The sequence below is a fragment of the Dendronephthya gigantea genome, unplaced genomic scaffold (genome assembly GCF_004324835.1).
Source record: "Dendronephthya gigantea isolate DGI-Jeju-01 unplaced genomic scaffold, DenGig_1.0 000036F, whole genome shotgun sequence".
In the NCBI taxonomy this organism is placed as follows: Eukaryota; Metazoa; Cnidaria; class Anthozoa; order Malacalcyonacea; family Nephtheidae; genus Dendronephthya; species Dendronephthya gigantea.
Window position 1 is genome coordinate 700,088 of NW_021163046.1, and position 12,659 is coordinate 712,746.

Consider the following 12,659-nt stretch of genomic DNA (forward strand, 5'->3'; position numbering starts at 1 on the left):
ATATTTCGACTTTATTCATTCTTCAGTGATTTTGAAGTAACAAAAATTGGCCTAAAATTATTGCGAGGTAAAAACTATGTTGTAGAACGCTGCATGCTTGGCAATATTTTGAATAAAACATTGCATATACTAAACTTAGTAAAATTGCCAAGTTTGGCTGCGAAATATTGTGAAGTACTGAAGATAAAGCGAAGCGAAGTTGGCAAATTTTGTATACTTTTGTATTATGGCTGGAAGTGTGTAACTAAATTAATTATACACTTCCGCCCGTAATGGAAAGTGTAAAAAAATTACCCACTTCGCATGGCTATATTTTCAGTATATACAACTCGACATTTTGCAACCAAACTTGGCAATTATACTAATTTCAGTATACTTGTTTGAGCTGTGGTGATATTTTCCCTTGTTATTACCTAAATCATATTATGCAAGTGGTGCAATCTATTAACAAAATAAAGACTATATATAATATGAATAAAATTTGCATTGGATTTACTGAGTCATAATGTGTTTCGACTCATCTACGGTACCTTGAGGCTACTTTCCACTCAAGGAAAAATCTCCTTTGGATCGGACGGACAGGAAAATTTCCTTTGTCGGTGACTTCCCAGGCGGCGTTTATACCAAGGAAACTTTCCCGTCCTGTCCGATCCAGAGGAGAATTTTCCTGAGTGGAAACTAGCCTTTAGAGGAAAGTTAGCAGTTATCAACGTGCCGCAAAGACTGTCTACCTTGAAAGTAAAACTACAAGCTTTGTGTCATAATTTATACGAAGTGCCGTAGAAAGTAAAAAAAAAACGCCTGCATTGTGACCAGAGAAGACCTCTGCGTGAAAAAAGCTGTTTCCATGGCTCGAAGGTATTAAAATGACTGGTAGACAAAATTTCGCAGCTGAAACGATGTTTTTACACCGGCTCCCATCGAATGCAGTATTATATATGCACATATAATATAAGCACACTTTTTCTTGCCTTGAGAATGACATGTTTATATACGTCCTTAATTGAGCTTTATTTGCAGGTGACAAGGGATTAATTTTCATCTCAGCTCTTGGGAGCAAGGCCCAGACGTTTTCTCTGTTTTCTTTCTTCTTTGCTAATCATATATCAACTGATCCTTGAAGAGCGGAGCTAAAGGATCGTGTCATTTTGGATCATCCAAAATGACACGAATTCTTCAATTTTCAAAAGCAACTATAGATTTGACGTCATTTGATATATTTATTGTTTTAATGACTGCCTATACGACAGGATATTTTATTGTATCTTTGTTTGCTTATCAAGTTCGCGAAGCTTTTCATATATAATGCAATTTCCGAATGCGAGAAAGACTACAAAACAGCTGGAACAACTTAGTATTCACGGCGTAACCTGTTAACACACTCAAAAACACTTTCTGTGCATCTCTATTCATCTTTCGGACTCGTGTGTAGAAACATAAAAAAAAAGATCGAAAAACATCTTGTCTTGAACTGCTGCCTTCCGAGTGAAATTGCAAAACAACTGTTCTCGAAATTTACGCTATTCTTTTATTTTGATTAAGTTTCCCGTTGAGGTCATGTAGTTAAGTCGACTATATAGAAGTTATAATGTAATCGAACTAAATGAAAATCGTACAAAAATAAGAAAGCCCTGTCATATTTACAGACCGAGATTTAACTATTTATTCATTTCAAGATAAATGAACGAGCCTCACCGTATTTTCATATCTTTAACTGAAGGTCAACGCATTCGGAAGAAAACAAATAGGGCCGCGATTCACAGGGTCGGTTGGCGGTTTTTGATGGCTTTTCAAGGAATGAAGAAAAATATTTTGGTTTATTTTTACTAAGCACTCTTGTGTTGTTAGTTAGTATTGCCACCAGCTGGTCCATATAGTCCCTCTACTCGTGATGAGCGCAATTGCATTTTAATGAAGACGTGCGTAGGTCTTCACGTGTATTTCTGGTACGATTTCCTAGTGATCGGCTTTTTCCAAACACGTCATTAGCAACCATTGCATTTCGGATCTCGTGCAACAGAGTGATAACAGTATCCTATAATTTCTTAGTTCAGGTGGGGTACTATATGTATGTACTATATACCCTCTTTAAATAAAGTTTATTATTATTATTAGTTCAGGTGGGGTAGTCATGCTGGTAGTAAAGACCGGTGTTAATAAGACATATTTTTTAATGATAACTTTTTAAGGATTAGCGACTACTGCACAACCGTTCTTCTAATAAGACAGGAATTCCTGCTGATTGGAAATATGTTTATATTTTTCTTCACATGAACTGCTGCTCATATTAATTCAGAATTGAATAGGAGAACAAACCAATATTGCATGTTTTAGATATGTATGGAATACATTTTTAAAAAACTTGACAGTTCATATTAAACAACAAGTGTTTGCGTATACATTACGGTTTTACATAAAAATATATATATATCCATCATTATTCGAAGTATAAATATTAAAGCCCAACATAGTGCTTTCAGTAAAGCCATAAGAGACAATTAAACCATTTGAGAATAATAGGAATATATTTGGTAGTAACGTTTCGTCTTAACTTAAGACATCTTCAGACTAAATGATAAATTACATGATAATTTGAATATGTTAGACTAGTGATATATTTACAAGGTATCAATTTACAAAAGGTGATAACAAGGACAACGTAAGGACAAGCGGTACATGAGAGGACAAGGGGACAGAGACGTCACGACACGATGACAATACGAAGTAAGGACTAAAATAAATTGAGAGGGATAGAGTTGCCTTGAACATTAAGAGAAGGCTTAAGTTTGGTGATGAGGAGGAGACTCTCATGTATCATTAGCTCATCTGACTCTTATGAGCACTATGTTGGGCTTTAATATTTATACTTCGAATACGCTTCCCGCCCGGCACGTCTCTGGCAACTGTATTGAATATCCATCATTAATTTAAAGGTTTTAATTAAGATCTCTGCTATTAAAAATAGAAAAATTGTATTATGCAAGTATTTGCGTGCTTAGAAACAAATTGAAAATTTAAAGAATGTTTGTATGTTGACTGAATAAGACAAGGCAAACATTGCTCCAAGAAGTATTGTTCAAGATGCCGTTCGTTTTACGATATAAGCGGAATAGATTCGCGATCTGAGATGCAAACTTTCATTCATAAACGATGCCAAAACCTTGACTAAACTATGTGTAGTATGTGTAGACTTTACCTTCGTACAAAATCACTAAAATTTGCCAGTGCAGCCTCTCGAAAACTAACTCTGCTTGATATAAGAGTAAATCTATAAATTTGATACGACAATGTTTTTTTTATGATTATAAAACAGGTCAGTCGCACTGGTCTTTAGCCTCCGTCGCGGAGGCATTTAATTATGCATCAACTTAGAAGGTTTTAAACTTTACGTGCGTGTACGTACGTGCAAAAAACACGACAGTGGAAAGCAGCCCTAACTCGAAATCTGATATTTGCATCATCATCTCATTGTACAATCAATGCCCTTATTTGGAGCTATGTTTTGCTCGTTTTTGCTTGCCAAAGCGAAAGCATTGTTCTGAATACAATCAACAAGCAAAAAATGATAACGCAATATGCATTACCCTGACTTATAAAGATGTAGCCTATGAAATTTGTAGACGTATATAGTTCGCGTATAGCGAATAAATTTAACTTTATCTCAACTTCATATCAAGTTTATATTAAAAAACTTTCACGTATATTGGATACACTTTGAAACAAACTGAGTCCCACTTAAGCTTGAACTGTCAAGTTAGCGCTGGATAGTGTTTGCAGAGTATTTTCGTGGTACGTCATCAAGGTTGCAAGGTAGCAACCTGGTCGCAATAAGGAACCGCAGGACGGCAACACGGCGACGACGTGGTTGGAATACTCCTTTAAATAAATGTTATGATAAAGCGTTGTTGTATATTATCAACTGTACCAATTTAGTGAGATATAAGACGTTGAAAACATCGTGTTTACGTTTAGGGACAACTCTATAGAGACTAATTCGAGGTAGCGCTCACTGGGTCCTGAAATGCAGACGTTCTACATAAGACGTAATAGATAACTTTCACCGTAGGACGAGAACGAAAAAACGGCAATCGAAGCAGCTAAAAACAAATTACTCTTCGACTCATCAAGTTATAACTGATGTTATGACATGCAGTCATGCAGTGCCGCAAAGCGAATTATAATATAACATCTATAGTACGCGCGTGCTGATTGGTCGAGAAGCGTGCTTCTATAACTGTATGGAAACACGGGGATTTTCCCGCCGAACTTGACAAGCGAAGCGACGTAATGAGAATTTGTAATTGAATCGAATTATAATATATGTGCAAAATCTTTTTATTGAGTTATATTATAAAAGAAATAGAAAACATTTTTTTCCTGTGTTTCTATACAGTTATAGAAACACTTGTGGAGTTTGGGAGAACTCGAAATAACGTGGAAAAACTCTGATGTGGAACACTGATTATTTCTCGTTCTCCCAAACTCCCACGCGTGTTTCTATAACTAAAATAGAAACACGAAAAATGCTTGTTTGTTTTTTTAATGTAAAATACTTGATATGTCATCAGATTAGTCGCTATACAGAATGACGTAATATTCTCGCGTGATGCTACAAAGAAGAGTAGAAAAATTTCCACGCAAAATTTCCAGAATGACTGATGCAAATATGGCGCAATCTAATTGCAACGGAAATACCGCAATGCAGTCGTTTTAATCAAAGTTGCACACGTTTGAAATTCCATTGTTTTTGAAACAATATTTTTGTTTGTCAAGCAAAAACAACTGAAAAAATTGCAAAGAAAATTAGGCGAAATATTTCGATCTAAAAACTCCACTTGTGGAGACCAGCTTTACTGTGAATTTGTACTTTGCATTTGGCCATAAATATTGCGAGGTTTGAAGCCATTAACTGGGTTAATAATTGATCTACGGCTAGAATATATGTGCGCGGAAGTCCCCAGGACATGTCTTAGCTCTCGGAAGCTTTCTTCCAATTAGATAAGTTTTTCTATGCTTTCTAAAGAACGAAGCTATGCTATTGGTTGAAATAGAAATGTATTGTAAGGTTCAGCCAATGAAAATCATTCTTGCGAGGAGCTGCGACACTACGCAGAAAGTCCCTCGGACGGCCAGTAAAGTACCTGATGCATGAGTATATTTATAGCAAAATGTGTTTAAATGACGTATTCTTATAGCTATAAAAATCCAGCGCTTAAAATTTCATCATTTCGAATACCACGTTGCGTATGGAACGTTCTCCTACTGAAAAGCCAAGATGAAATTTGTTTCGAAGATTCTCAATTTTATTTTCTACTGTACACTGCCGCTGCCGAATCCGATATGGGTAGCAGTTATGTATTTCACCCTTCCAAAAAGCATCGATATGGAGCCAGAGTTTACGATACCAGTCGAATGGGTGATTTCGTTTCTTTTGGGTATACAAGTCATTATCTTCCTCATTGTCGCCTCCCCGAGTGCTGTTGTCACGCTTATTCGCCTGAGAAATCGGATTGGCGAAACATTCAGCAGATGGAACCATTGGATTCTGTTCTCCCTCTACATACTTCACGTTCTAGACGTATTCTGTGCCGGATTAGCAATCGTGGGGCTATCGAAGTTATATATCATTGAGCCTACATTTCCTTATTTCCAAACTGTTTTGGAAGTCCTTACAGTAGTAATGAACAGAGAAATATGTCTTTTACCGCTTCAGATCTTATATGCAATCTGGATAAGTGGTCAATATGTGTCTATATGGGATCTGCAGCCATACCTACCTGCAATATTTGATCTCTACGATGGCGGTTTAATTCTAATATCCCAGTTGCAGTTTAAAGGCTCCACGTTGGTTAACGGAACGGTTACACTTGGTGTTATCCTATTCTCGATAACGGCATTCATGGAGATTGATCGCTGCAGATTTCCTGAGTTAAGAGAAGGGTCTATTACCACACAACGTAGAGAAAAGATTCTCCAGCTCTTGCTGATCCTCATTTTCCTTGGACTACGCATTGTTTTGTTTGGGCTGCAGCCAAATCTAACCGACTTCCTTTTCATCGGCAAAACCTGTGTCTTACGAATGCTGCCATTATACCAAGAGATTTCTGCCATATGAATTGAACAAGAAATGACGTCAATTAGCTTGCTTACAACATAAGTATGAACAAACGACTCTGCATATTATAATTAATACACAATAATTAAAAGACTATATATATTAGCATTTAACGTGATAGCTTTGGCGATTAAGGTAGTGATTCCTATTATGTTTAGTAGAACCAAAAGCACGCCATATTACATTGATAGTATATTGTTTTTGAATTATATACACTTAATCAAGACACTTTGTATATCATGGCGTATTCTTAATTGTCAATTTATTACCACTAGTCTATCCTTGTAATAGAAGACATTAAAACGATCGTGAATGATTTAACTTTTCTGTTTTAAAATATTTCGTATGAATTTCTAAGCAGTCGAGTACTCCTCTTGCTACAGTGCTTGCCATCTTGGCCTGGCCTGACAGTCAAGTTCTTTTTATGTAAACATGTTTCATGTTTCACATTTATTCAAAGCAGATCTCAAGCATGCCTATATACTGCAGGTCGAATTCCCACTTTTCCGAGTTGAGGCCAGTGGGTTTAGTTTAGTTTATGATACAATGTCAAAAATGTCCATCTCTCGCTGAAAAGTCATGTATTTCTTGCAATTTCAATTCCAATTCCATGTCGCTTTTTATTGCATCATCAATTAATATATACTTATATATTGCGCCATACAGCATAAAAATTGGGTTTAATTAGGTCTGTTCACATGATCCAATTTTGTCAGATCCAATTCACTTCTGATGGATGTTTTATAGTCTGTTGACTTGCACTGTATATAGGCAGCAAATCAACTAAAACTAATGCAGAACTGCTTTATCAATAACAAACTATATTCCATACGTCATATTGACCAACGCGAAATTTATATATATTTTATTGGTGCTCTTATTTGTGCTCACCGTGTTGTGCTCGTTTTATCTTGCCATGGCAAAAGCATTGTTTTGAATACAATAACATGTGAAGATTTGAAGTTGCCATTTATATGCAGGTAATGGGGAAATTACCGTCGCAAATAAAATGCCATGTTTAAATTCAGTCTGAAACTATCAAGTGAGAACGCCTTTTGCCACATTATTGAGTCTCACGCGAATGTTTAAGCAACACGGCGTTTCGGTTTGTGGCATTTCAGGGATATCTTCGCTTTAATGCTAACATACACAGAGTTGTTTGAATAAATTGTTTTGCTTCTAGCATGAACCAATGATTAATCCAGATATCTTTGAGACCACAAGCAGTATTTGTGTGATTGAATCCACCAAAACAATGCACCTGATATCAGATATTGGCCAGGCTCCTTTCTCAACTAAATTCAGTTCATACATTCGGTTCAACCCCCAAAAGGGGAGGTAGGAATATTTAATATATTCTTTTCAAATGTTCTTTGTCTCAGCTTATTCAAAACACCCCCCCCCCCCCCACCCGCAGTAAAAAGTATGCATATTTAAATCGTGAGAGCCCTGGTGCCAAATATGCCAGTTTGATGATTGGAGAAACACTGACTTATTCCCTAAATCAACTCAGTTTTGTTTTCTTTTTCAATCGTACATGCATCGTGATAATCTTCCATAGATATGCAATCCTCGGTAAACAGTTTTGAGAGACGTAAATATAAAAGTTAATGTCCGCATTTTGAAAAGTACCATTTGCTTTGAGATCTTTAAATACCGAACCTAAAATTAGGTAAAACAAACAACAAATGATAAACAATGATCATTCAGCAGCAATTTTCGGTGATCTATGGGGTGCAGCGATCATGTCAATAACTTCTGCTGATGTCATTGTGTTTTTTAATTAACCTCCGATGGGAAAAAGTTTCGTGTTTAGAGTTAATTTTAACCCATTCATGTGCGATATAGCAGCCGCTGCTTACACAGATTACTGATGCGGGTAGATTACGAGATTGTTACCTGCCAGCGTCTGGTAAAACGATCCGGCAATCTTAATAATGATTTATTCACATGGGGTAACATTAAACCAATATTTATATTTGGAAAGTCACTTTCTTTTAGCATATTATTACAGAGCACATAGCCACTATAATTTGCCTTATTTCAAGTATCTGCATAAATATACATTAATTTGAATGTAGCCACAAATTGCAACGTTGAAAAGACGGAGAGCTACCTTAAGATACACAGGGTCTTATTGAACCTTCAATTCAACTGATTAACAATGTTTTTTAGATTATTTTTGACCAGATTACTTTACCAGCCGAGCAAAAAGATCAATTCCGTACACATCAGAATACCATCTCAATTGTAAGATTAGAGTTCACCAACACATTTTTCCCAGTTAGACCATAGCTCAGTTCCGTGCTGCTTTCAGGCCAGTTCAGTGTTTCAGGCTAACATGGTGAACTCTATGTGAACTGGAGCTATAACCGAGATACCCTCTGTGAAAACAAATTGAAGCCGAGTTGAGTACCAGTGCCAGTCCATTTTTATTGTTGACAAATGATGACAAATCATCACGGTTGTCGATCGCAATGCTTTTCCGTAGCAAAGCTTATTCATTCTGGATTGTTCCAGTGAGATCGCTTTCGGTCGCATCACTTAGCCACTACCAGACTGTGCGTCGGATAATGCGTCATTTTCCATACGACGTTTAAATTAGGAACATTACGGGATCCCTTCGCTTACTTTGAAATTGACTCTGCATTTTATGAAATAGCTCTTTAGAATTCTGGCATATTTTGATAACGAGTATTTATGTTACAATTTCACAGGTCAATCGTAAAATTTCTATCCTTCTTGCAGACTGCATTAACTTGGAATTTTCATCTTTTCAATTTTCAGCAAATTTAATAAGCCTACAAGAAGGCTGTTAAAGTTTTTATATTCTCAAATATATCTTGAAAGAATGAAAGCTTTTTTCAATCGAAGCTATGGCCGATTCCTGAGAATTCAATCTTAGCTTAAATTTGAGATGTGTCTGGTTTTGACTTCAAATTAAGACCCATACAATATATTGAGTGAAGTTTCATGAAAACCTAATTGATGTCTCAGTGAACGGAGTTTGATAATAATCATTCAATAACAATTTGCAAATTTCTGTGCTGCTCTTATCAAAATGTGACTCTTAATTATGCATGCATGTTTCGTTTAAATATTTACTTATTAACGAAAGCTTGATACGCAACATTGCTGTAGCAAAATTATTCATGTCATTTTTTGCTGATGCAATATCAGTAGAGGGAAAGAAATAAGAGCTATACAACGTAAAGATTCAGCCGGAAATGAGCCTGCGATGAATGAAGTCTCAGATCGTGGTTAAACGTGATTGGTTTATATGATGATGGACGTAAACCTAGAGATAAAAGCGACGAGTTTACATACCCTTGGAACGAACTAAAAATGGCGATTAGATTATATTACATCTTCCATGTCCTGTACTTCTTGTTACATCCAGCAATATTTTTAATACTCGACTTCTTATTCACCATTACAGTCTATATTATTATTTCTCACCAACTTCCCATATCAGTGACAGACGAATTTGGAGAATCAATGGCAATATTTTTGAAGGAGATAATTTTTAAAGTATACCTACCACTATGCTTCATTTATACGACAAATCTCATCATGACTTATATAATCAAGTGGAGAAATTTGGACAGTGTTTCATTCAATGCGACGAACCATTTTTTTATGACAGCGCTTTTCATTTCGCACGTATGGTCAATATTGGTAACTTTATATTATCTTGACGCGTTTTCCCTTGATTTTTTGACGTTAGTTTGGAAAGGGCGATCCATTGTATTTACATGCCAATTGCTTTATCATCTCAAGATGTTTGGCCCTCACGAATTTAGCCGTCACATTTATGGGTCAGTAATGTGGGATATATTCGACGCCATGTGGTTCCTTGCTTCTGGAATTGAAATTGACGTGAAATCTCGAATCTCATATAAAAAATTGGTTTGCTGGTCTTCCCTCTTCAGCTCAGTTGCTACATTCCTGGAAATGTACCGCCTGACCTATCCTGCTTTAACAAACTGGGTTATGCCGTGGATAAAGATGGCTTTTGTTGGTGCATTCCTTGCCACTCGGTTTGTTTTATTTCTGCTCAGGCCAACAATCGGTGATACATTCTTCCTTATTAGGATTATATATGAACTGTGCAGTTTATTTATCGAAATAATGATAACAGCCATCCTAAGTGCATTAGAAAACATGTTCATATAGTGTAGTTTGGACATTATCGGTATATAGCTCATGACTGAATAACTCGAAAGATTATACATATCGTTTTAGGTATATAAACAGACAATTATTACTTTTGAATTGTTGAAGATAGCCGTAGTCTTCAATACAAAAGCCCAGTTGTTGTTAAAGATGAGTTCCTAGTATCCAGGCCCTTCGCTGATATTTTGGTCGCGCTACTTTTTTTTCAAAAACGGCCAAATTTGCATGTTTGAGCGCTTGTATCTCTGAAATTAAGAATCTAAGCAAAAAACTGATGTAGAACTTAATAACTAATTTTTTATGCTCTATCAGAATCACCAAAAACCCATTTTGGGTTTATACGCACTTTAAAATAGTATTGAAATATATTACTTTCCAATCTTTGTAAGCTGCTCGGTAAAAAGGTTACCTTCAAAAGTTATAGAATATTTATTATATATTAAGTTTATTAAAGGTGTATTCTGTATTAATAACATATTGAAAACCTATCTTTTGTCTTTAAGCAGTGGTTAGAATACGCAGCACAAACTGCTAATAGAATTTACTAATGAAAATCATACCCATAGAATCATAGAATCTACACTAGATGCTTAAAGTATTGTTTATTTTCGACGCCTTACTGAGACGGTAAATGGTATATAATTCGCCAAAGCCTTTATATGATACGCTTTTGCCATAGTGTGTTTTGTTATTGTTTTAAAGCATGTATACACAAAGTTATTTTGAATAAATATTTTTTGCTCACAGCATGATAGGTATTTGTTGAAAATACTGGAGGGAACTGGAACACCAATTAATACTAAGTTATTTCATCCTAATATTCAGTACAAAATGTTTAAAACTTTGGATTTAACAACGCAAAAGTGCAACTGTGATCACAGAAACTTTGACAGTGTAAACCGGGCTTTAACGCTCGTAAGTCTACAAGTGTTCGACGTGTCTCTTCAATCAAAACAGGAAATATTCAAATGCAGTTTCAAACTGTCGCTAATGAGCAGGGCCATTACAAGAGTTTCAAAATAATAGAAAAAGCACCGTCTTGCCCCCTTACCAGAATTTCATTTCTTTTAAGGCAATTTAAGTCAATTTTTGGCCAATTAATCGCGATAACCTCCAATATTAGGGAATCCTCGGTAAACAGTTTACAGACATAATAAATATATGTTATTTACCAGATTGGACGTTCGTATCGGGAAATAATTCCCGGCCAAGGTCTCAAAAACAGCGTTTTGAGATCGAGGGAAATATTTCCCTATACGGACCGACTAAACTGGTAAATAATAGATTTATTTTTTTCTTGCGGTCCGAATTTATATTTTAGCGTTGGCTCTGTGCTACGGCCTCATACGGACCGCTCGCGTAGCCAATCAGAGTGCAGGAAACGCTAAAGTATGAATTCGGACCACAAGAGAAAAAATAATGACAGTTACTTTTAATGTCCGCATTCTCTAACAAACAAGTATTGATATACAGTTATAATATAACAGCAATTTCCATTCGTCTGCGTTGCAGCAATTATGTCAACAATTCTCTGCTGAACTCATCGTGTTTATAATAACCACCTATTAAGTAAACTTCCCTTATATTTGCCCCTGCAGATTACCGGTGCGGGTAAATCACGAGATTGTTACCGGCCAGTGCCTGTTAAAAAAGGATTAGGCAATTTTGAAAATGATTTATTCACACGTGGTATCTTAAACCACTCTTTATATCACAAAAGCCGCTAGCCATCTTGGGTGCAACCTCGTTCCCAGGGTCTTTCTAGGGTGGCGAGAGAGAGCCTTTAATTCAACTGATTAACTGTTACGGACATATTTAAATCGATCGCGCCAACAAAAAACAATAGAAAGAGACTGGTGCTGGTCCTGAATTCCGCTTCAAATTAGCTTCAAAGATATAGCGGCCAAATAACCGCCAGATAACGTTCCAGACTGTATAGAGCTCACAATAACGTTCGTAATATCATGGCTGCCTCGAAATCCTTTGTTTTACTAGTATCGATTAACAACAACTAAATAACCCGATGCATATAAATTAGGGACGATTACTAACTAATCGTACCTAATGTTTATGCCAAATACCCGCCTTTGTTATTCATTTATCTCCCAGCACATTAGCCTGCGCCGCAGACCCATGCCCGAAATAGAAAGGCGGGGAATTTCCGCCATATTCCGTCTATGCGTAGACTACCAGCACATCGAATAACTATAAAAGTATTCCTATTGCCTCGGTAGCCATAATATTACAAAGTAATAGCATGGCGTTTCGGTCGATTAGCGATTAAATGTCCCTCAAGCGTCGGCAGGTTTAGTAAAAGTCCCCCGGGCTTCGCCCTCGGGACTTTTACTAAACCTGCCTCGGCTTTCGG